This window comes from Lepidochelys olivacea, assembly GCF_965140295.1.
Source record: "Lepidochelys olivacea isolate rLepOli2 genome assembly, chromosome: 7".
Taxonomy (NCBI): Eukaryota; Metazoa; Chordata; order Testudines; family Cheloniidae; genus Lepidochelys; species Lepidochelys olivacea.
In genome coordinates, this window is record NC_140417.1 from 5,726,337 (window position 1) to 5,748,717 (window position 22,381).

Sequence of the window (22,381 nt, forward strand, 5' to 3'; positions counted from 1 at the left end):
TCCTTACGACTGTTTGTTTTGTGCCTAGCACAGATCTGGGAGATTGGGGATATACAGAGGGCTGTAAGTCACATCTACACCTTGACACACCAGGCTGATCTTAGGTTGCAACAGTGTGGCTTTCATTTGCTTCATCTGGAAGTTATGGCAGACAATGTTCAGCTGATTGTAGCAGTTCTATGGCTGCGCTCTCTTCTTTTTGACCATCCCCCTGTGCTGGATGGAGGACCTGAGGGATAGCCACTATGTTGGCTCTGTCACATGGTTTTATCCTGATACTCTGCTGTTATTTTATATCAAATATTTCTGGTATGAAAATGATTTTATTTATGGATTCTCAAAAATACAGTGCACTGAAAAATTTAAAAGGAGAAAAACAAATTGTGTTTATGGGTGTGTGTGTGTGTGTGTGTGTATTGGGGGTAAAGAAGATCATGGGCTAGATTTTAAGAAAAATGTGCTTTGTCTATTCATCCAGGGCCTGGAACTCTCCTAACACCTACATGCCTTAGGACTGTTGGCCTAATACATCCTCTATTACAATTCCTCTGCCTCATTTATGTACTCTCTTCTTGATCTTTGTCTTTTTGCTCCACTTGTTTTCTTTTTTAATGGTGGGGAAATGCCCATGGAGTTGTCCATCATTTCAGGGTAAAATAGAAGAGTGAGTTATGGGGAGGAGGGCAGTGACTGAGGAGACTGATTCCCTTTTTGCCTCCTTGATTCCAGTTGAGTAGAATAACTGCCCATGCTTCAGAAATTTTTACAAGATCAGGGAAGGGGGCGAAATGCAACAATTGAATTCTAGCTGTCAGTGGGGGAGGGACCATCAAAGCAACATCAAGAACGATTGTGTTTCCCTAAGCATTTTATTTTTGACACCTAATCCTCTAAATTCTGTGTCCTGTTAAGAGTACCTGCCCTCCTCTTTGTTTAGGTATCACTGCACTCTTTTATATCCAGTTCAATTGTAAAGCTGTCATTTCTGCTTGAGAAACGTACGGGGCTTCATGCAGTGCCTTGTGGGGAAGAACTGTGGTGTAAGTATATTTCTCTGTGAACAATTATTATAGTGGTTGCATGTGTACAGGGGATAGAAATAGTTGATTTCAAAAGACTACAGGTAGATCATTTGGTTCATAAATAGCTAACCGTGTGAACAGTGAGTTTCTTAATCCCATTTAATTCCACTTTATCTGTGAATGTATCAGCCGTTGGCATGTGTTCATTTCTTGGTGGGAGTAACAGTCAGTAGGAAGTGTACTGAATAACACTGAACTGGTATATCTGCTACAACAATGATAAAGCTGTAAAGAAGTTCGCAGTGTTTTTATAATGCTTCATTCCCAGTGTGTTCGACCTTGAACAGAAGAAGAATGAAGAAACTAGTGAACTATTTTCCTCATCGGAGACTAATAGCAGTGATTCTGGTGTTAAGAAATAATTGCACTAGCTGCACAAGGTATTAGCAGGTACTTATACAGTTTGGAAGTATTGTTTGAGTGTATCATTTGCCAAGAATAATTGACATATAATGAAATGAAGTTAAATTTGCAAATTATTATTTTTTTTGAGGAGAGAGATTAACCAGAACTCTCTTCCTCTAATACTTTTCCTGACTAGCCAGTAGTTATTTGATCAATAACAGGATTTTAAATGCCATATTAAATTGCTTCACTAGATTAAGAGTAGCATTTAGAAGTTGGTTATTAAATGTTTATCATGTTTTTGGCCTTTTTGCTGTGATTCAGCAAAGTACTTAAGCATGTGTCTATTGTTAAGCGTGTGAGTAGTCCTATTAACTTCAGGGGGACGACTCACATATTTAAGAACTTTGCTAAACTTTGGCCTTTTGGAATATATTTCATGAAATACAGATACTGAGCTTTTTAAAAACAGATTTGTGGTACTAATTTAATGTCTAATCTCACAAATGTCATAGAATCGTAGGACTGGAAGGGACCTTGAGAGGTCATCTAGTCCATTCCCCTGCATCAGTGTTAAGGTTCATCAGTGTTAAGGTTAAGCATTTCGGCAGTGACACTGCTGTGTTCAGGGGCTTAAAATTTAGCTTTACTAAACTATGAACTAAACATTCATTTAATGAGGAAACTTTTCATTCAAGTTTTTAACATGGCATATATGCGTTCATAAAATGTCATGTACATAAGTTTGACTGGGGGTGTTTGTTTTTGGTTATTTTTGTGTTGTGTTTTGTTTTGTTAGAGTGGACATAACTAGGGAGTTCTTGATCATAGACTCTAAAGTGATACCAAAAAACAAAACCTCTAACAGCTGGATTAATTGAGAAGCATCATAGTAACATTTTAGTTTTCTTCATCTACAACACGTGTTTTACTGAAATGGAATTGTCCCAACCTAAACTATTGGAATGCTGCTATTATGTTGTAAAACTGTATGTTTTCCCCCCTCCCAGTTATGCAATTCCCTGCTTTCTAGTTCTGGGTGTGTGGTTTGCATAATCATAGTGTTGCCAGTTCTCATGATTTTATCATGAGTCTCACAATATTTGGTGTGTTTCTTATAAGCCTAGCTTCTAGGGCCAGGTATATATATATCATTTTACTTTAAAAAGAAGTAAGTTTCTAGCCCTTGTTGTTGCAGAGTAAAGCTTGAAAACATGACCTGACTGCACTTTAAATGCAAAAATATAACTTTTTAAAAGAATTCATGATATTTAAGCCAATCTCTATCATCAATCTATCATTTTGGTGGCATGACTCATGGTTTTAGGGACTGTAATCTTTATATGGTTTTTCTCAGTAACCACTAAGTACTTTATGTGAATTGCTATATTCTGACTGGCAGTCATTAGTCAGTTAGATTGGAGGGATCACTGTAATTTATTTTTTCTCTCTACTCTGATTGGCTCTTGTACTTGGAATTTTTAAGCTGTTGGACAGCAACAAATATACGACTTCAGCTTCTCTCCCTCTAACTGAAGCAGAATCCTGAAACAATAGGAATACCCCAAAAACCAAGCAACCAACCAAACACAAAAGAACATGTGACTATGAATATGAAACAGACAAAAAGAAAAGTGTTTTAATAATGGGCAAAATAATTAAGAAAACCCTGTGAATCATTGCACCCTTTCCCTCTGAGTCAGAAAGGGAAACTTCAGAGTAACTGAAGTAAGTTTGTGTTTACAACAGAAAAATCCTAGCATCTCCTTCCTAAGTCTGTTTACCCAGTTGTTTGAAACTAAAATATAGTATACTTTTTGTGGTGACAAGACTTTTGCTCATCTGGTGAAAGCCAGATAAAGAAGATTTAGACAGAGGGATAATAGGAGTGGAGGAATATATGACTTTAATTTTGTTTTGGAGAGGTATGGGGAATTCATACATTTGGGAAGTATTTCCTTCAACCCTGTCTTTCTCCACATCCAGGGACTTCCCTCTACAGTGTCCTCCTGGTTCTCTCCACATCTCCCTCCAATCCTCTTACAATTAATTCCTTTCCTTCATCTTTGCTTTACTCCCTACTCCAGCTTGTGTCCACCTCCCTTGATTCTACTGCCCTTTCTCTGTTGAGGCATGGTAGGCTGTAAGTCTACCTTCTCCCCTTCACTCCCTGCCCCCACCAAGATGCTCTCTGCCTTCCCACCCAAGCCACCACTGAGTGGTTTCCTGTAACACTGCTATGACAGCAGAGGCAGCAGCACTGGAGGGAGGAAGAGAGCTACTTAGTCCCTACTGGGCAAGGAGGTTTGCAGCCCAAGATATAGCTATTCCCTCATAAACAAGAAAGTTATCCTTGTAATATCTTAGGCTAGGTCTACACTACAAACTTACATCGGTATAACTAGGTTGCTCAGGGGTGTGAAAAGTCCTCAGCGACGCAATGATACCGACCTAACTCTGGGCATAGACAGTACTATGGGAGGGCTTCTGCCATTGACATAGCAACAACCACCTCTCCCAGGCTGACAGGCAAAGCTCTCGTGTTGGTGTAGTAGAGTTACCATTAAAGCAGTACAGCAATGCAGCTGTGATGCATCGTTTTAGCTGTAGACCTGCCCTTAGTGGTCAATACTAGAAGTTAATCTAAACTTTGTATTGATTTGTGGCTTAAAACGACACTTAGCGCCAGCTTCTGCTCTCGTTTACATTGGTGTAAATCCAGAGAAATGTCTTTTGAAGACACTGGATTTACAATGGTGTAAATAAGATCAAAACCTGTCCCTTAGTTTTGATGCATTACAGCAGTTTCTCTTATTACTGTTTATGCGTATTGTAGTAAAGACCACCACTCCAGGGATGAGGGTGGTGGTTGGCACTCTACAGACATGCAGAAAAATGACAGCCAAAGCTCTTGCACTGTAAAGATCCAATTTTATTTTACACCAGTGACTGCATAATAGCAAGCAGCTGACATTGCAACTACAATAGCTTAGCTGAAAGAGAAAAAATGTATTTTAAAAGCAAAGCTATTTTTAGTTACAATAGAATGAAAAAGCATTTAAAACTTTTTCTCTGTCTTCAGTGTAAAACTATCAAACCATTTAAACTGAAAATATCACATTCATTACATCATGTTTTAGTATTAAATGAATGTATATGGCTGATTTAGGAATACTTGACAATAGGGGGGCATTATTTGAATACTGACAGCCTGGTTTTGTACCATTGTTTTCACTGGGTTTTCTGTACTTAAGTTTATTTGTGCTAGTGGGTTTTACTTTAAACAGTATGGGTTTTTTACATGCTTTGGGATAGATTATAAGTGATTAAAATTAGACATAAATTGGTAAAACTGACAGTAGACACTAGGGGAGGATGAGCTGCCACAGTAATTGTTGAAAGAAATTCTAGGCTGGAAAGATTTTTAGCCATAGTCCAACTAACAGGATACATGTGGTACTTAAAATCCTGGCTTTGTGAGAGTTGACAATGATCTAGTACAGTTTTGCATGAAAACTTCACGTACAGTAAAGAACAGGGCTAGGTATTGTTGGAATTTTGCCAGGATTGTGTGTTGGTATGTCAAGAAAGAGCCCCCATTATCTCTTCTGATGGAGGTCTAATTGAATAAAATGAGCTTTCCTATTTCTAGCATCTAACACTGATTCTACATTACATTCTGCTTTGCTTATTGAGGGCACAGGATCATAGAAAAATCTTATTTTTTTCTTATATCATCCCATTTTTTAGCTTTCTATTCAAAATTTACTACTAAGATATTTCACCTCATCTCTTCCCTATTAAGACTCCTTTCAGGGACAAAGATCTCGTTAATGGAGGGTGAGGACAGAAAATGTGTCTCTCTTCTCCATCTCTCCCTTTTGTATTTCTCTGTCTCTAGCCATTGAAAATGTAGGTCAAATTGCATCACCATAAAATAGAACAGTCAGAAAGGTGTTTGAAAAATGCTGACATCCTTAGCCTGGGGTGCATGCCACTGTCCTTTGTTTACATTGAGAACAGTGATGTACCTGTATAAGAACCAACGTCTCTTTTAAGGTTAGTGATATAGCACCTAAATAATAAATCAATTTTTCAGATGATATTCATCTGAATATCATATTGCTAGTATATTTATATTACTACAAGGTAGTAATTTTAAAATGTACAGATTTTGATCTGCAACAACTTAAAATAGTGATATACCCAGAGAGCTAATTTAAAATCTTAAATTTGTAGTAACCATAACTGTGTACTTTGAATAATCCACTATCTGTCTTTTACATGGAATGGAAGCTCAATACTACATTTTGTAAATTGTCTAATCATATGCTCTCTATTGTCTTGATTAGATATGCCCTCACTTGCAAAGTGTGTGTGTGTGTGTGTGTGGTTATGTTTTTAATTTTTTTAAGTACTCCTTGTTTGACATAATGTGCTTTTCTCCTTTTGTTTTTTTAAAATGGTGCATAAAGGTTTGTTGTTTTTTTTTAACATTGATATATGGAAAGTCATGGAATCTAGTAGTGTTTGCCTAACAGTCTTTTGTATAGAATACTTCAGGAGTTGTTGATATAAGAAGTTGTGATCAGCATTGAATATTCGTATAGCATCAAAAATATAAACTATATTTTCACTTTGTTTTTCTGCAGTTATTCACAAATGAAATATTCCATAAAGTATAAAAATATTATTCAGTTGTCTTTATCTGTGCTAGCTGGCTGCTAGTGTTGTTTGTGTGCTGAACCTTCAAATGGTGGCTTAAATAATACCATAAGATACAGTACTTTAGAATATAAAGTAGACTTGCCTGTTTATATGGGGAAACTGCAACCAGATTTTCATTCGCTGTTTCCAAAATGATGATGTATTTTCCTAGTCTGTGTTTTATACTTACTTAAACAGCTGAAGCAAGTATGCAAAGACATCTTATTATAGCATTAACCTTACTGCCTACTGTTGAGTAAGCTCTAGAAATTAAAAGGAAAATTACTGAAGATGAAGCGGAAATCACTGGCAAAACTATATAATTGGCTGTTTGGGCAAAAACAATAAATTTGGACATGTGTACAATAATTATACAAATAAAAACAGCAGACATTCAAGTAAAAATGCTTTACGTGAACTTTACTGTGAATAATTTACTTGATAGGTTTTCATTACCAAAATTTTGAGATAGTTACAAAAAAGATTTTGATGGTCGTCTGTTGACTGTCAGATATTAGTGGCAACAATCTGATTATCTGTAAAGATATTTATGAAAATGTTTAAGAAAAACTTTGATGTATTTTGAGGAAAAATCTTGTACCTTTGCACTGGGAATTCGATTGTGCTTTGTTTGTAACAATACACAGTAAATATCCAAGTCGCAATGGGAAGCACCTTCAGTTAGTATAAATTACAATACTGTGGAATCATGAGCGGCTGAATAAAAGGTAAATCTCAAGATTTTGTCTTACTTTCCATTTGGGGGATCAATTTAAAACATTGTCCTTATATTTTGAGTCCATAATCTGTACGTGTAAAAATGGATATTCTATCTAAGGGGCAGGATAATAAATTGATTTTTTTTGTATTGTTTATATTCCTAATTCCATTTTTGCACCTCTAGAGTTGTGGGGCTGCAGGGTGCTGATTCAGCCTCAAGAGATGCTCTGTCTTACTCTTGGGCTACAGTAGTCCCTAAAGGACCATCCAGCAGCCCTGAATAGCCATAGTTCATTGCACTGTGCTTATAACTCCCTCATCCAACAGCCCTCTTGCCCTGGCACACCCTTAGTCTGTGGGGAGCAGATATGAGAGGGCACTGGTTTAGGGCCATTGTACCAACCCTGCTCTTGGGGACTTTCCAGGTCGGGAGAGCTGGCCTTGTTACACTATTCCTGTGATAGAAAGAGGCCAGAAACAGCCCAGTATTGGGGCCATTTTACTACCCTTATGTCCAAACCCTTCTTCAAGAATCCCTGAGTAAACAGATGGCCATTGCAGTATTCCCTAAAGGTCATCAAACTTGGACATTGGCTAACTGACCAGGGGATCAAGTTCCAGAATGCAGATATGTTTTGTGATGCACGGTTTTGACGATCTTCCAACTGCAGATAAAGGAGGATTGGACAATGGTGTGTTTGTAGGGTCGTTAAGGTAGAGTTATGAGCTGGGTGAAACCTTGTAGTAGGTTGAGTTAAAACCTCATTCAAACTGATACGAGAACTCACCCTTCATTTAAGATAGTTGTAAGAGACTGTTAAGGGGCAACACCTAAACAAGAGCTATTAGAGTCTGCCCAGAAACTAACACCATATGGGTGGGGGGATTCCAGTGGGTACTGTGACCAGGTGTGTGAGAGAACACACAGAGAACAGGCAGAACAGAACGAGAGGCAGAGGGAACAAGCAAGAAAGCCAAGCAGTAGTCTGTGAGCACAGTGTAACCCTGGGAAAAGCTAGAGAGAGCTTTTGGGTCTGATGTTGCATAATGAGTCTTGAGACTGTAATCTAAGAAACTGCTCCTTTTGTTTGTGGTTCTCCTGCATTTGGAGAAGCAGGACTTTTTTTTATTTACAAGGAGTGTAAATAAAGTAGATTGCATGAAAGAAAATACCAGACTCCATCTATTTTTGTTTCCAACTGGAATGTCTCAAGACTCTGAAATGTAACTAGCTGCTTGAGTCAAAAGGGCAACACTGGTGTTAGTAATGGGATCCAATTTCCAAGGAAAGATTGTGAGCTGGTGTTTCTCCTGAATGAAGATGGAACAAGTAATGAAGGCGCTTACAGACAAGCGGCCAATGGGATTTAAAACAGTACCTAAAACAGGAGCTGGAGGCTTCACAAAAGGAATTTGTGGAGGGCAATGAAAATTATTAGGGGGCTGGGGCACATGACTTACGAGGAGAGGCTGAGGGAACTGGGCTTGTTTAGTCTGCAGAAGAGAAGAGTGAGGGGGGATTTGATATCTGCTTTCAACTACCTGAAGGGGGGTTCCGAAGAGGGTGGCGCTCGGCTGTTCTCAGTGGTGGCAGATGACAGAACAAGGAGCAATGGTCTCAAGTTGCAGTGGGGGAGGTTTAGGTTGGATATTAAGAAACACTGTTTCACTAGGAGGGTGGTGAAGCACTGGAATGGGTTACCTAGGGAGGTGGTGGAATCTCCTTCATTAGAGGTTTTTAAGGTCAGACTTGACAAAGCCCTGGCTGGGATGATTTAGTTGGTGTTGGTCCTGCTTTTAGCAGGGGGTTGGACTAGATGACCTCCTGAGGTCTCTTCCAACCCTGATATTCTATGATTCTATTAATTAAATCATCTGGAGGTAGCCAGAAAGGGTTCAGAGATGACTTGCAAATGGAGGTGAAATCTCTGGAGCAACAACTATACAGCGTCTGGAAACCCAGCTGCAACACACCCAGGCTGGAATGATAAAATGGATTGATGAGGTGACCAGCAATCTGACTGCCACAGACCAGAAGTTATTCCATGAAATAGTGGTGTCTGAGCAAACCTTGGCCAATCTGGAACTTGCCAACCGAGAGAAGCTGAAGCAAGGATTTACAGAGCTAAAAATTCAGCTACAGAAGGAAATCAAAGGGTCACCCTTTGTAATGGAAGGCAGCACCTGGATGAGGAATTGGGGCAGCCAGATGACTTGGATAAGACCAGATGTTTACAACAGTTTTCTACCCCATTTGTTACCCACAGTGGCCCAGAGGGGAGAGGTCATGCTGTCTTACCTCAGATAATTCAAAAGCCATTATCTCAAGGGAAAAACTCCCTGAGAGGTTTATTTGGCTCAGTTCAACATTATAGTTCAAATGAATGGCTGTGGCGAGGAACTGAAAGGGGGGTTACTGCACCCAACTTGAGTGGCCCAGCTTTGATTGTGCTGCAAAATTTACCCCCCAGAAAAGAGATTGAGGGCTGGTCTACATGCCGCTTAAGTCGATGTAACTTACGTCACTCAGGGTGTGAAAAAGACACCCCCCCCCCGAGCGACGCAAGTGATAGCGACCTAAGCGCTGTCCCCTCTCACGGAGGTGGAATAATTTTGCTGATGGGAAAGTGCTCTCCTGTCAGCATTGGTGCAGCTGTGCTGATGTTGCACTGAGTGTAGACTTGCCTGGAGTTGTCCAGACCTGGTACAAGCCCTTGATAGGCAGTTTGGAGCTACCCATCAATTGGAGCAAGCCAGGGCTCAGCTAAGATATAGAAGAGGGAAAGAAGAAACCCCACCTGAACTGGCAGAGGACCTGCGGAGACTAGTGTTCCTGGCATACCCTGATACCACTGAGGCTTTTCAGGATACACTGGCAGTGGACCAATTTAGGGATGCTTAGCTGGACTTGGACTTGCTGATCAAGATCTGCAAAAGAATGCCAAAGACACTGTGAGAGGTGATGGAATTTGCCACAGAACTTCAGTCTTTCCTTGTAGCAGTGCCCCAGAGGTGGAAGCTGCTCGCCATGAGCTCTGTAAGTACAGCGCTGCGTCAAATATGCATGATGAATGAGGGGATTCGAATGTGGCTCATGACCTTATTGTATGATTAAAAAAATCTGATGATAATTTGTAAAACAAGGAAAATTGGCAGTAATGCAAAAAATTAAAGGAAACGGTTCAATTAAATGCTGGTATTGTGACAAAATTGGCCACAAATAAAAGTACTTGTCTGAAGTTATGACAGGCCAAGACAGACTGTCGCAAGTGTCGAGTGAAAACCTCTCTCTTCCAATTCAGGAAATGGGGGTACCCCAAACTGAGGGAGTAAAGTTTGGTGGAGATACTAGGATCAGCCCCAGTTTTTGTTTAGATCTGGGCAGTTAAATAACAATAAGGGGGGGTTGGCTATTGAATGTGTAATAGAAGCTGTAAAAAACATAGCGGTGATTGACACAGGCTCAATTATAAACAGATATTAAACAAGACGTGCAAAAAAGGCAAGGGAACCGGGGATCCAAAACTGAACTGCCAAACTGGACTCAAATGGACATAGTGACTGGGGCAGGGCATTCATCCAAAATTTAGGAAAATTGTGGTGGAAGATTGCACCTCTGGAATTTGAACAAGAAATTGGGGTGGCTGAAATGGGGATTGAGCTCAGAACTGGCTTGGATTTTGTTATGGCTAATCACTGTGTAATCAATGCCAGAAAAGATGTCTTACAAATTCAGTCTGTGGAAATGCCCTTTAAAGATATGGCCCAGGTGGGACAAATGGTTTGTAGGCAAGTGGTTTGCAGTGACTAAATTGTCCTGCCCCAGGCGGTAGAAACCATTATAACAGCTATATGCTGTGGTAGCTTTTCAGCAAAGGAGTGGTGGGCAGTGGTTAAAACCTGTTTGGAGACCCGGGATTTCAGGGAAACCTTAGCTGCCAAAATTCTTGTGGGTCTGAAAGAACTGATCCCTGTTTATTTGCTGAATGTTTCTGGCAAGTAGCAAATAGCGAAGAAGGAAAAAATCATTTCATTTGTCAGTAGGGTGGTGTTTAGCATTTTCAAAGTTGAAAAGGGCTTTTGGGACTGCTCCTGTCTTGGCTTATCTGTGTTTCAAACCCCTTTCATATTAGACCTAGATACTAGTGCTTACAGTTTGGGGGACAGGATTTCAGCTGCCTACCCCCTAAATCTGAGAATTTATTTGTGGAAGTTGAGGCTGGAAAAGTTGTTACAGAGATCAGTCTCCCATTCAAACAGAATGGGCTGGGTCTGCCTCAGCCAACCAATTCCACAGAAACACTAGATATTCCTCAGGGGCTGACTGAAAGGAGTCCCTCACTGGTGGCTGAAGGGAAATCCAGGGAAAGAAAAGCCCAAAAGGGATTTGGGTAGGAATAACTTCTTTCGTGTGATGCAAACTTCTCCTGACAGAAGGATACTGTATACCTGTAAATAGTGAATCTTGTATCATTGGTAATTTATTATATATATATATATATATATTCTATTTGGGATGGGTTATTGGGCGTCACCATTTTAGGCCTCATTGGGATGATTGGCAAAGCTGAGACATGGGCTGTTTTTATGAGCTGGGTGGTGCCTTGTTATGGATTGACTGGAAACCTTGTACAAACCGATGTGTGTGACCACATCCTTCATTTAATATAGTTGTAAGAGACAGTTAAGGGGCCACTCCTAAAACAAGGGCTATTAGAGACTGCCCAGAAACTAGCACCAAATAGGCTGTTGTTCCAGTGGGTACTGTGACCAGGTGTGTGTGGATGTGTGAGAACATACACAAACTAAGAACAGACAAGAATATAGAGAGTGGAGAGGCAAAGGCAAAAGGCCAGAAAGCCAAGGAGTACCCAGGGAGCACAGTGTGGCCCTGGAAAAAGCTAGAGGGTACTTTTGGGTCTGGAGTTGGCTAACAAGGCTTCGGGCTGTAAGCTAGGAAACTGCTGCTTTTATTCTTGGTTCCTCCTGCATTTGGAAAAGCAGGACTTGTGCATTCCTTGTAAATAAACAAGATTGTATCAAAAAAAAATCCGACTCCCATCAGTTTCTATTTCCAACTGGAATGTTCCCAGTGCCCTGAAATTTGACTGTCTCCTTGGTCTGAAAAGGGACAACAGTAGTTTGGCTACCTTAAATTTGAATTTCCATACTTTCAAATGTTAGTTTTTTGTAACCTTAACTTTCAATTTCCTGGCTTTTTAATGTTTTTCATGGGCTTTTGATTTGATTTTTATTAACTACAACTTTCTTGTAAAGATATTTCTCCTTAAACTGCTGATATGTATTGTCTGGGATTTAGCTTTTGCTCCGATGAATTGCAACATTACTCATGTTTTATTTTCTTTAACAGCAAATTTTAAAAGTATTCCTTCAAGTTTGCAGCCATACTTTTTCATTGATTTTTTTCATGGGAGATGTATGGCTTAAAACCTGACATGCTGTTTTGAAAATGTAGGGCTTGGTGCTTTGACCATGTTACTCTTCTCTTTATATCTTTTCAGTGGTTTTCCCCATCTCCATCACATCAAGCCCCAAATGCTTTTCTCATATAAGGCCCATCATGGCTCATGTCCACCCACCCTGTCCTCTCTTTTACACTATTCTCTGCGAACTGTGCCAATCTTCATTGCTCATTTGTAAAAGCTCCCAACAAGTACCTTATTTTTTTCCTTGCCACCTCTTATGTACAGAAGGTCCGAACTGCACATAAAAATCTGTAAAGCCACCACATTGTCCTCCTTCAAATCCTTCCTTAAAACTCTACTGTGATACCAACAAAAACTGATTAGTGGTTAGGTAACTGCTTACCACGTGGTTTATCACGCTGATTATAATAACCTCATTTCTGACTTCTGATCCCATAATATTTGTTGTATTTACCTCTTGTCTTATACTTGGGGCAGGTCTACACTATGGGGCTAAGTCAACCTATGTTACGCAACTCCAGTTTCATGAACAACATATCCGGAGTCGATGGTGCCTTAGGTGGACATATTGCGGTGTCTACACCATGATGGGTCAACGGGAGAAACTCTCCCGTCGACTTACCTTATGCTTCTCATTCCGGTGGAGTACTGGAGTCTATGGGAGAGCGATCGGTGGTCGATTTAGCGGGTCTTCACTAGACCCACCAAATCGACCCCCGGTGGATCGATTGCCATGCGTCAATCCCCCGGTAAGTGGAGACAAGCTTGTATGCTCTTTGGGGGATAGACTTTTTTTGGTTCATATTTCCATAGTACCTAGCACAAAGAGCCTGGGCTTTCTAAGTGCTACCACAATATAAATGATATAATTTTGTTAGGAAATAGAGGGCCCTCTGCATGCAGAACTACTCTATTCTACATAAAAGTGTATGGGTTATTGATGAGGCAAGCAGAAGGCAAAAAGTCTCTGCTCCATAGAACATTCTGAAAGGTAATACAGTTTCTGGCTACATTACTTTTTTTCTTTTGTCCGTCTAGGCAACCTTCAACATAGAGTAGAGGAGATCTACATGCAGAGGGTTCTCTATTTCCTAATAAAATTCCATTATTTATATTATGATAGTTCCTAGAGGGCCCAGCCTAATTGTGTTAGGCAGTGTGCAGATACAAACCAAAAAGGCTGGCCTAGCAGATACAAAAGAGAAAAGTAATATTGTGGGTGCCTATACTGCCTTTCACAATGGGCACCAGAGAGGGTTACTGGAAGCTAGCTCTCTCTGTAAGTAGCTACATTTCTATAACTTAAAACAAAGCAAGTGTGTCAATGCAGAGACTTGCACTGGTTTAATTATCTGGTTTAAAAACAGATTAATGTAAATAAGGCCTTAATATGCTTCTCTCTCTCATTCTTTTACATAATTTGTCAGTGGTGAAATAATGAACAATGTTACATGTAAATTATCACCATGGGGCACCTGAGTTACATGCCACGGTGGTAAAAATGCTGTTGGCCAGTGTACACAAATGGCCGTTCTTTGCTACCGTTGGTGGAGCTGCACTGTGGAGGGAAAAAAATCTTGTGTAAAAACAGTTGCTAAGGCCCTGAACCTGTAGACCAGGGGTTCTCAAACTGGGGGTCGGGACCCCTCAGGGGGTCATGAGGTTATTACATGGGGGCTCGCTAGCTGTCAGCCTCCACCCCAAACCCTGCTTTGCATCCAGCATTTAAAATAGTATTAAATATATTTAAAAGTGTTGTTAATTTATAAGGGGGCGGGGGGTGTCACACTCAAAGGCTTGCAGTGTGAAAGGGGTCACCAGTACAAAAGTTTGAGAACAACTGTTGTAGACACATAGGAGCAGATTCTGTATGTTTATAAGAGTCCACACCAATGCACCTAATTGCAAGATTAGAATCTAAATTAGATACAGACATTTTTAATCTAAATTAATATTATTGGTGTGATGGTTGAGACTTAAATTGGTGCATTTTTAAATAAATATTAGTTCTGAAATTGGTGGGTTATCATTGAAAGATGTGTTGTGCATGTTATGCTGAATTACATTCTCTGTTTACAATATATATTAACATTTAAATTCACTGTAAAAACTAAATCTCTGGTGTAAAATAGGTAAAATGCATTGTATTAGAGCACTTTAATATTTCAAGGCAAAAATTGCAATTATGGAATGTCAGCTAAATAAGATTGCAAATTTCCTATTATTGTAGTAGTCATATATTTTTATTTCATTTCAGAGTTAAACGACTGTAAGTCAGAGAGAGCTTCCACAATCCAAACAGATGACGATCAACTGATAAATCAACCCAGAGTTTTACCATACTTTAAAGGTACTGTGACATACTTACCTATATATTTTTTTCTTAAACATCGTATTCTCATAGTTCAGATGTGAGAAACATGAAGAACAGGATATTCACAGGGTTGCAAAGCAAGACTGAAGTGCTACCAGACTCAGCTTGGTGATGTTTTGATAAGATGCAGGTGTTAAATGCAGGTTTCAGTGAAAAGTAAAGAGACCTTCCAAACAGCCAGAATAAGCTCTCTGTGCAAACCAGTCAAACCTCAAACATTCAGTCAGACTTCATTTATCTCAATGAGATAGGGGATATGAAAGTAACTTGAATGAGTAGGGTTTTGTGTAAGAAGAGTCTTTTATCTATGTGTTTGATATACTTTGGGAGATGCTAACTGGTTTTTTTGACGATCAAATTTCAGTTTATCTATATTCATATAGTCTTGGGTAAAACAGCATTATTTTATGATGTGGAGCAAAATTCCTTGAGATAGTATCCTCTGGTCTCCCTTAAATTTTTCTCTCCTTTACCCCTTCAATTGTGTTTTACTTGTTTGTGTGTATTTTTCTTTGATATGGTGAAACAACTTAAAAATACGATGGATTTATTCTATTTGCCTTTTATGCACAAATTTGAAGAGCTGAGACTACTTAAGTTAATTTTTCCTGTTCAAACCAGCTTTTTTATGCTTTTAATTTTTTTACGATTATTACAGAAATCATCCTTTAACCTTCTGTCAAGATAAATAAATGGATCTCCTTAATGGATCTCCTTAAGTCTATTACTATCAGTCATATTTTCTAATCCTATAATCATTCTCATGACTCTTCTGTGAACCTTCTCCAGTTTGTCAACATCCTTCTTGAATTGTGGGCCCCAGAATTGGACTAAGTATTCCAGCAGTGGTCACTCCTGTACCAACTACAGAGCTAAAATAACCTCTGTACTCCTACTTGAGATTCCCCTTTTTTATTCATCCAAGGCTTGCATTAGCTCTTTTGGCCACAGTGTCATATTGGGAGCTCATGTTGAGCTGATTATCCACCACAACCCCTGAATCTTTTTCAGAGTCTCTGCTTCCCAGGAGAGATTCCCCCATCTTGTAAGTATGGCCTACTTTCTTTGTTTCTAGATGTATATATTTACATCTATCCGTATTAAAATGCAGATTGTTTGCTTGTACCCAGTTTACTAAGTGATTCCAAATTGCTCTGAATCAGTGACCTGACCTCTTCGTTATTTACCACTCCCCCAATTTATGTGTCTGCAAAATTTATCAGCAATGATATTATGTTTTCTTCCAGGTAATTGATAAAAATGTTAAATAGAATAGGGCCAAAGATTGACCCCTGCAGACCTCTCTGGAAATACACTTGCTTGATGAGGACTCCCCGTTTACAGTTACATTTTAAGACCTATCAGTTAGTCAGTTTTTAATTCATTGAATGTCTGCCTTGTTTTGTAATCAAAATTTCATGTGATACTAAGTCAACACCTTACAGAAGCCTAAATATATTACATCAACGCTACTACCCTTACCCTTATTGTAATTTCATTTAAAAAAAATATCAAGTTAGTTTGACAGGATCTAGTTTCCATCAACCCATGGTGATCAGTATTAATTATATTATCCTCCTTTAATTGTTTATTAATTGAGTCCCATATCAGCCGCTCCATTGTCTTGCTTGGGATCAATGTCTGGCTGATGTGCCTATAATTATCCAGGTTATCTTGTTTACCCTTTTAACAAATGGGCACATAAGCATTTTTCCGGTTTTCTGGAACTTCCCCGTGTTCCAGGATTGATTGAAAATCAACATTTAACTGTCCAGTGAGCTCTTTTAAAACTTTTGGATGCAAGTTATGTGGCCCTTCTGGTTTAAAAATGTCTAACTTTAGCAGTTTGTGCTTAACAACCTCCAGAGATACAAGCTGGATAGAAAGTGTTGTTATCACATACGATGAAACAGTATCATCTGTTTCCCCTGACCCCCGCCCATACAGAACAGAAATAGTTATTGAACACTTTTGCCTTTTCTGCATTATTGATCCATATAGTATTGGCCCAATACCATTGTCAGGATTCTTTTTATTCCTAATATAGTTAAAAGACTCTGTCCTTAGCTCTATTAGCAATAGACTTCTACTTGTGTCCCTTGGATTCCGTTATCAGTTTTCTACAATTCCTATCTTCTGATTTACATTCATTACTATCAATTTCCCCTTTTTTCCATCTGTTATATATTACCTTTTTATTTTTTACAGCTGCCTTCGCTTCCCTTCTAAACCAGATCATTTTTTTAATCAGTACAGTCTTCTTCCTCGATCGTGGCTTTTTGGGTACGTTAGTAAGGGGTTCTTAAATTATGCCCAATTATCATTCACATTTATTCTGATTAAATTTTTCCTGCCAGCTGATTTGGCTCATAATTATTTTCAGCTTTGTGAAATTAAAGCCATTAAAGCGTCAAGTAAGTGTGTGTGTGTGTGTGTGTGTGTGTGTATGTATATGTATATATATATATATATATATATATATATATACACACAAACTAGTAATATATATTACTAGTTTGGTCTTTATCCTGCTTGCACATTATAAAAGTGATCAAGTCATGATCACTTGTAACGAAACTATCATTAATTTTTAGTTCTGTGAGCAATTCCTCTTTATCTGTTAGGAGAAGGTCTAATAAAGAATTCTCCCATGTTGATTGCAACACTTTTTGAGTTAGGAAATTGGTGTCTATATGTTTAGAAATTCCAAGGTGCATCTTTTTTCCCTACACATTGTAGATGCGGCAAAGATCTATTGCAAAGATCTATCTTTCTCTGTCTATGCATCTGTATTTAACGCCCCCTCATTTGCTTTCTCACGCACCCTTCATGCCCACCCTTTCTCTCTTTTATACATCTCTTTCCCCCGACAAGTTCACCCATCCGCCCACAGGCTCCTTTCTGCATCCTGTTCTACCTAAAATAACAGCAGCCCCTGGTCTGCTCTGCTTCATCAGTAAAGCCCCCTCCTCCAGGAAAATATTAGCGGTATAACTGGTCCCCCTTCCCTTTCTCTTAAAGGAATATTGACTCCTGCATCATTCATCTCCTAGGCTTTCCCTTTTGCTCAGGCTGCTCTGCTCCCTAGCCCCAGTATGCCCACTTGATTTTTTTGTTTCAAATTCCTTATCACCCCAGCAAGTGAGTTTTTCAAACCCCATTTATGCATTCAAAATTATCCCCCCGCACCCAAACCATTGACAGATCTTTTTTTAGTACTGCCCAAAACTATTTTTATACTTCAAAACAATGATACTTGAGTGATTCAGGAAAGAAAAACAAGTAACGCATGTGCAAGAATGGTAATTTTCTCATCTTGTAGTATATACATTTGGTCTGCTCAAGCCACGAAAGAGAAAATTATCACTCCATCTACAGCTCCCATAAAATCAGTTTCTCATCTGACTTTATTATTCCTAGTTTCTGATTTGACAGTCAGTAATCTTGTCCATTGAACTGATGAATTGCTCTTTCTGCTGCCACTCTTCTCCCTCTGCTGGAATACTGATGTATTCATGACATACTGGAAAAATGTTTCAAAACAGTATAGTAAAAGCCAGCCTGAGATCCAGCATGCAGAATTAGGCCCGCTCGGGATCCTATATAGCAAAAACATTGTTGATTGAGGGGGGCGGGTAATAACAAGGTGTAAAGAGTAGACAGTAGCAAGAAAGAGGACAACCAACATATATGGATCTGTTAACAATAAATAAATAAATAAAAATGTGTATGTCTAACTGATTGGCACAAGCCATTTTAAAGCAGTAACCATGTTTAAATAACTGGACCTTTGTCAACATTTTAAACAGATAAATAGGCAAATGTATTGGTTCATTTTTAAGGGCTAGTTCATCGTGTAATTTTGTTTCAAAATTGTCTTTTTTTTTTTTTTTTTTTTTTTACTTTTGGCTAAACTGTTTTATCTCCCTCAAAAATGTTCAAAAAAAAAAAAAAAGAAACCTTATTTATTACCATGCTTGTGACTATGAACTAGGACATCAGTAAGTGAGTCTGTCATGCTAAGAATCTGCCTACTAATGAGAAACCAAGCAAATGTTGACATGAAGGATAGTAATACTAATATCGCTAAATTTGGACTTTGAGGTCACCTTGCTTTTAAAACACTCTTGGTACGCACTAAGGTGGTGGTCAAAGGACTGGCAAGCAGTCACTAGTTCAGGTTTTGTACAGGCTGGTAATGCCCAAAGATTACCATCTACTGACTGTTCGATGTTCTACAAGAAATGTATCTGTGTATTTCCTAGTGTACAGGAGTGCTCATCACAAAAACTGTCACAATTAGCACTAACTAGCAATCTCGAGAGGCCAAAAGGTGAATTAGCATACAGCCTGTACTGTGCTCTCAACCCTGAAAGGAGTACTTCTAAGATCTCTTGTATCCTAAGTTTTTTATCAAGAGTGCACCAAATTCAGCACAATGTGAGTGGGACACAATGCCAGTGACTTTAACAGAGTTGCATTTGTTTACACATGAGACTAATTTGGTCCCATATTTCTATCTTCTCTTAGTTTTCTTTTAAGTCATTTACAGCAACTTGTAAAGATTAAGCAACATTTCATCTGATGCCAGAGTTCTTGTGCTATTATTCATGCTTCTATCCTCCTCCCCTCAACTGCCATTTCCTTCTCTGCTAAAAGGTGCATGGTGTGAGCCCCCGTTCAGCAAATGAAGGAGGCCAAGAGAGAACTGTCCAACCCAACATATAGTATTCAAAAAGCTGGGAGCTTTAATTGGTTTGGAAGAAGGGTTGGTGAAAAGGAGAAGCATATCAGAAAATGGTACTAAACTGAGTATTAAGGTCTAAAATTCACTAACAAGCATAGATTGTATTCCATAAATTCTTTGTGTATTTATATGACAAATTACGTCTCCTTGTTCTAAAAGCTCACTATTTATTGATGATAGCCTGTAGCGTCATCAATAAAACCATTGCAGTTCATTATGGTAAATTTTATACTTCTATGAGGCATTGAAAAGAGAGAAATGTTGTTTAAAAACAAATCACCATAAGACCATATTGCAGTGGCTGTGCTATTCAGTCATTGGTGGGATCTCTCTCTCTCTCTGTTTTATCCTGTTTCTCATCACTGTAGTGTCTGAGAACATCAAATAACAATAGTGAAATCCTTAGTGGACTTCATGGAATCTCTGTCACTTCTCCCTTCTTGGGATAAAAACTCTGCTTGGGGGTAGGATTTTTGGTTTGGGACGTTTGTTGTAAGGGTTTAGAAGTAGAAAGAGGGTGTCAGTATTAGACTGTCATTTTTATGGTGGAAAAGCCTTTATGAAGGCAAACTGCTGCAGATGGCTAAGATCTGGTCTACAGTAGAGAATTAGGTCGACGCAAGTCAGCTTACGTTGACCTAACTAAGGAAGTGACTATACTTAAATTTGGCTCCCAGCAACATAAGTGCTCCACTACACCAACTTAATGCCTCCACCTCCAAGAGTGGCGTAGAGTCATGGTCGATGTAGTGTCGATATAGACATTGTGTTGCTCATGTCAACTGTTACTGGTTTTCAGGAGCCTTCCCACAGTGCCCCACACTGACAGTACAGTCAATACAGGCATTGGTGGGGATGTGCCCTGCTGACACAAGGAGCAAAATGTAGACAAGAAAAAGCGATGTAATTACTGTAGCAGCTGTATGCCTACATAAGTTAGGTCAACTTAATTTTGTAGCGTAGACATGACTTAAGGAAACATGGCCTTTAGGTTGGGGTAGTTTTGGATCAAGTTTCCTCTGTTCCTGTTACTGCAGTGACAGCTTCCTCCATAACAAGCCAGAACTATGTTAGCAAATAAGGGCTGTGACACAAGTCTCAGAAACATTCAACATCAAGACTTAAAAGACAGAATTATACTTTCCCTAGATATACAAGAATTTGAGCTCAGTAATGATGTGGTGTTAGGTTCCCTGTGAACCTGAGAGAAGCCAGTAGGGTCTTCTCCCACCTGGATACTATAGCAGGAAGAAGAGTTTTGCATCATTCAAGAAAGAATTTGAGATCTATTACCACCTGAATCCCTTGCTTTTTTGCTTATGTCACAGACTTAATGTTGAGTGTAATGTATGCATTTTACATATTATAGAAAACCACTGTTGGGTAGTTGCTTAAACAGTATTGTTCTCCAGATTGAGCGTTTGCTGGCAGTTAATGACCAGGGTCCCAATCCTGTAAATACTTATGCATGTGCTTAACTTTACTACCACAAGTAGTTCCATCAATTTGGGAACTACTCTTGGCCATAAAGTTTATGTTTGCTGAATTGGGGCCCAGTTGGAAGAACTACCAGCCTGAGTTAACACGGCTGAAGAAATCCAAGTCAGAGGTCACTATTGCTGTTTGTCCTCTAAAGCTCAGTGTGCTTTCACTGTTTGTAGTACCCGTCTTTTCTTAGGAGTTAAATGCTAGTAGAGTAACCAATAGGAAAGAAAGACTTTCTCAACATTCTGTATTAAGTTTGTGATGAGATATCAGTTTTGAATGTGACCTGCTAATATAGAATCATAGAAATGTAGGACTTGAAGGAACTTCCAGAGGTTATCTATTCCACCTCTGACCCTGGCAGGACCGTCAGAGGTGGAATACCGCCAGGATGGTATACTTAGACCATCTCTAACAGGTGTTTGTCTAACCTGTTTTTAAAAAACTCCCCGTGATGGGGATTCCACAACCTCCCTTGGTAACCTATTCCAGTACTTAACTAGCCTCAGTTAGAAAGTTTTCCTACTGCAGATTAAGCCCATTTCTTCTTGTCCTACATTCAGTGGATATGGTGAACAATTGATCACCATCCTGTTCACAACAATACTTAATATATTTGAAGACTGTTATCAGGTCCCCCCTCAGTCTTCTTTTCTGAAGACCAAGCATATCCAGGTTTTTTTAACCTTTGCTTTATAGGTCAGGTTTTTATACTCTTTATCATTTTTGTTGCTGTCTTCTGGACTTCCTCCAATTTGTCCACATCTTTCTTAAAGAGTGGCACCCAAAACTAGACACAATTCTGCAGTTGAGGCCAGTGCCAAGTAGAGAAGAACAGTTACCTCCTGTGTTTTATTTGGGACACGCTGGTTAATACACCCCAGAATGTTAGTCTTTTTTGCAACTGCATCACATTGTTGACTTATGTTCAATTTGTGATGCACTATAACCTCTAGATCCTTTTTTTCTATATTACTGCCTAGCCAGTTATTATCCATATTGCATTTGTGCCTTTGACTTTTCCTTTCTAACTGTAGTACTTTTCACTTGCCTATATTTTATTTTGTTGATTTCAGACTAGTTCTCAAATTTATCAAAGACCTTGCTTACAACTCCTCTGAGCTAGGTGTTGTCCACAAACTTTATTCACTCATTTGATGTGGACAATAGGCTTATAAAGAGCATAAGTGGTGACTGGTAAATTGGATTCTTAAAATTCTTTAACATTTAATAATCTAAAGTTCCAGTCCTGGAAACACTTAAGCATGTGTGTGTACCATTGCTCACACGAGTAGTCCTACTGTCTTCGGTAAGACAACATAAGTGAACGTTATGCATGTGCTTCAGTGTTTGCGTGCGAGCTCCAGGACTTCATTGGCACTACTCACTGCAGTTAAAGTTAAGCATGTTAAGATTAGGGTCTAAGATGTTGTAAGTAACAGGTAAGTAAATTCGTTTATAGTACATGGCCCCA

The 22,381-nt window shown here is 39.1% G+C and overlaps 1 protein-coding gene across 1 annotated transcript in view; it reads left to right on the forward strand.

Annotated features, from left to right (window-relative positions):
- Nucleotides 1-884: 884 nt before the first annotated feature.
- Nucleotides 885-22,381, forward strand: part of LOC311524204 (ataxin-7-like) — a gene marked incomplete at its 3' end in the record, with an annotated part of 71,353 nt that continues 49,856 nt past the window's right edge. The window contains exons 1-2 of the mRNA XM_084635084.1: nt 885-1,040; nt 14,559-14,651. The remainder of the gene's footprint in view (nt 1,041-14,558; nt 14,652-22,381) is intronic.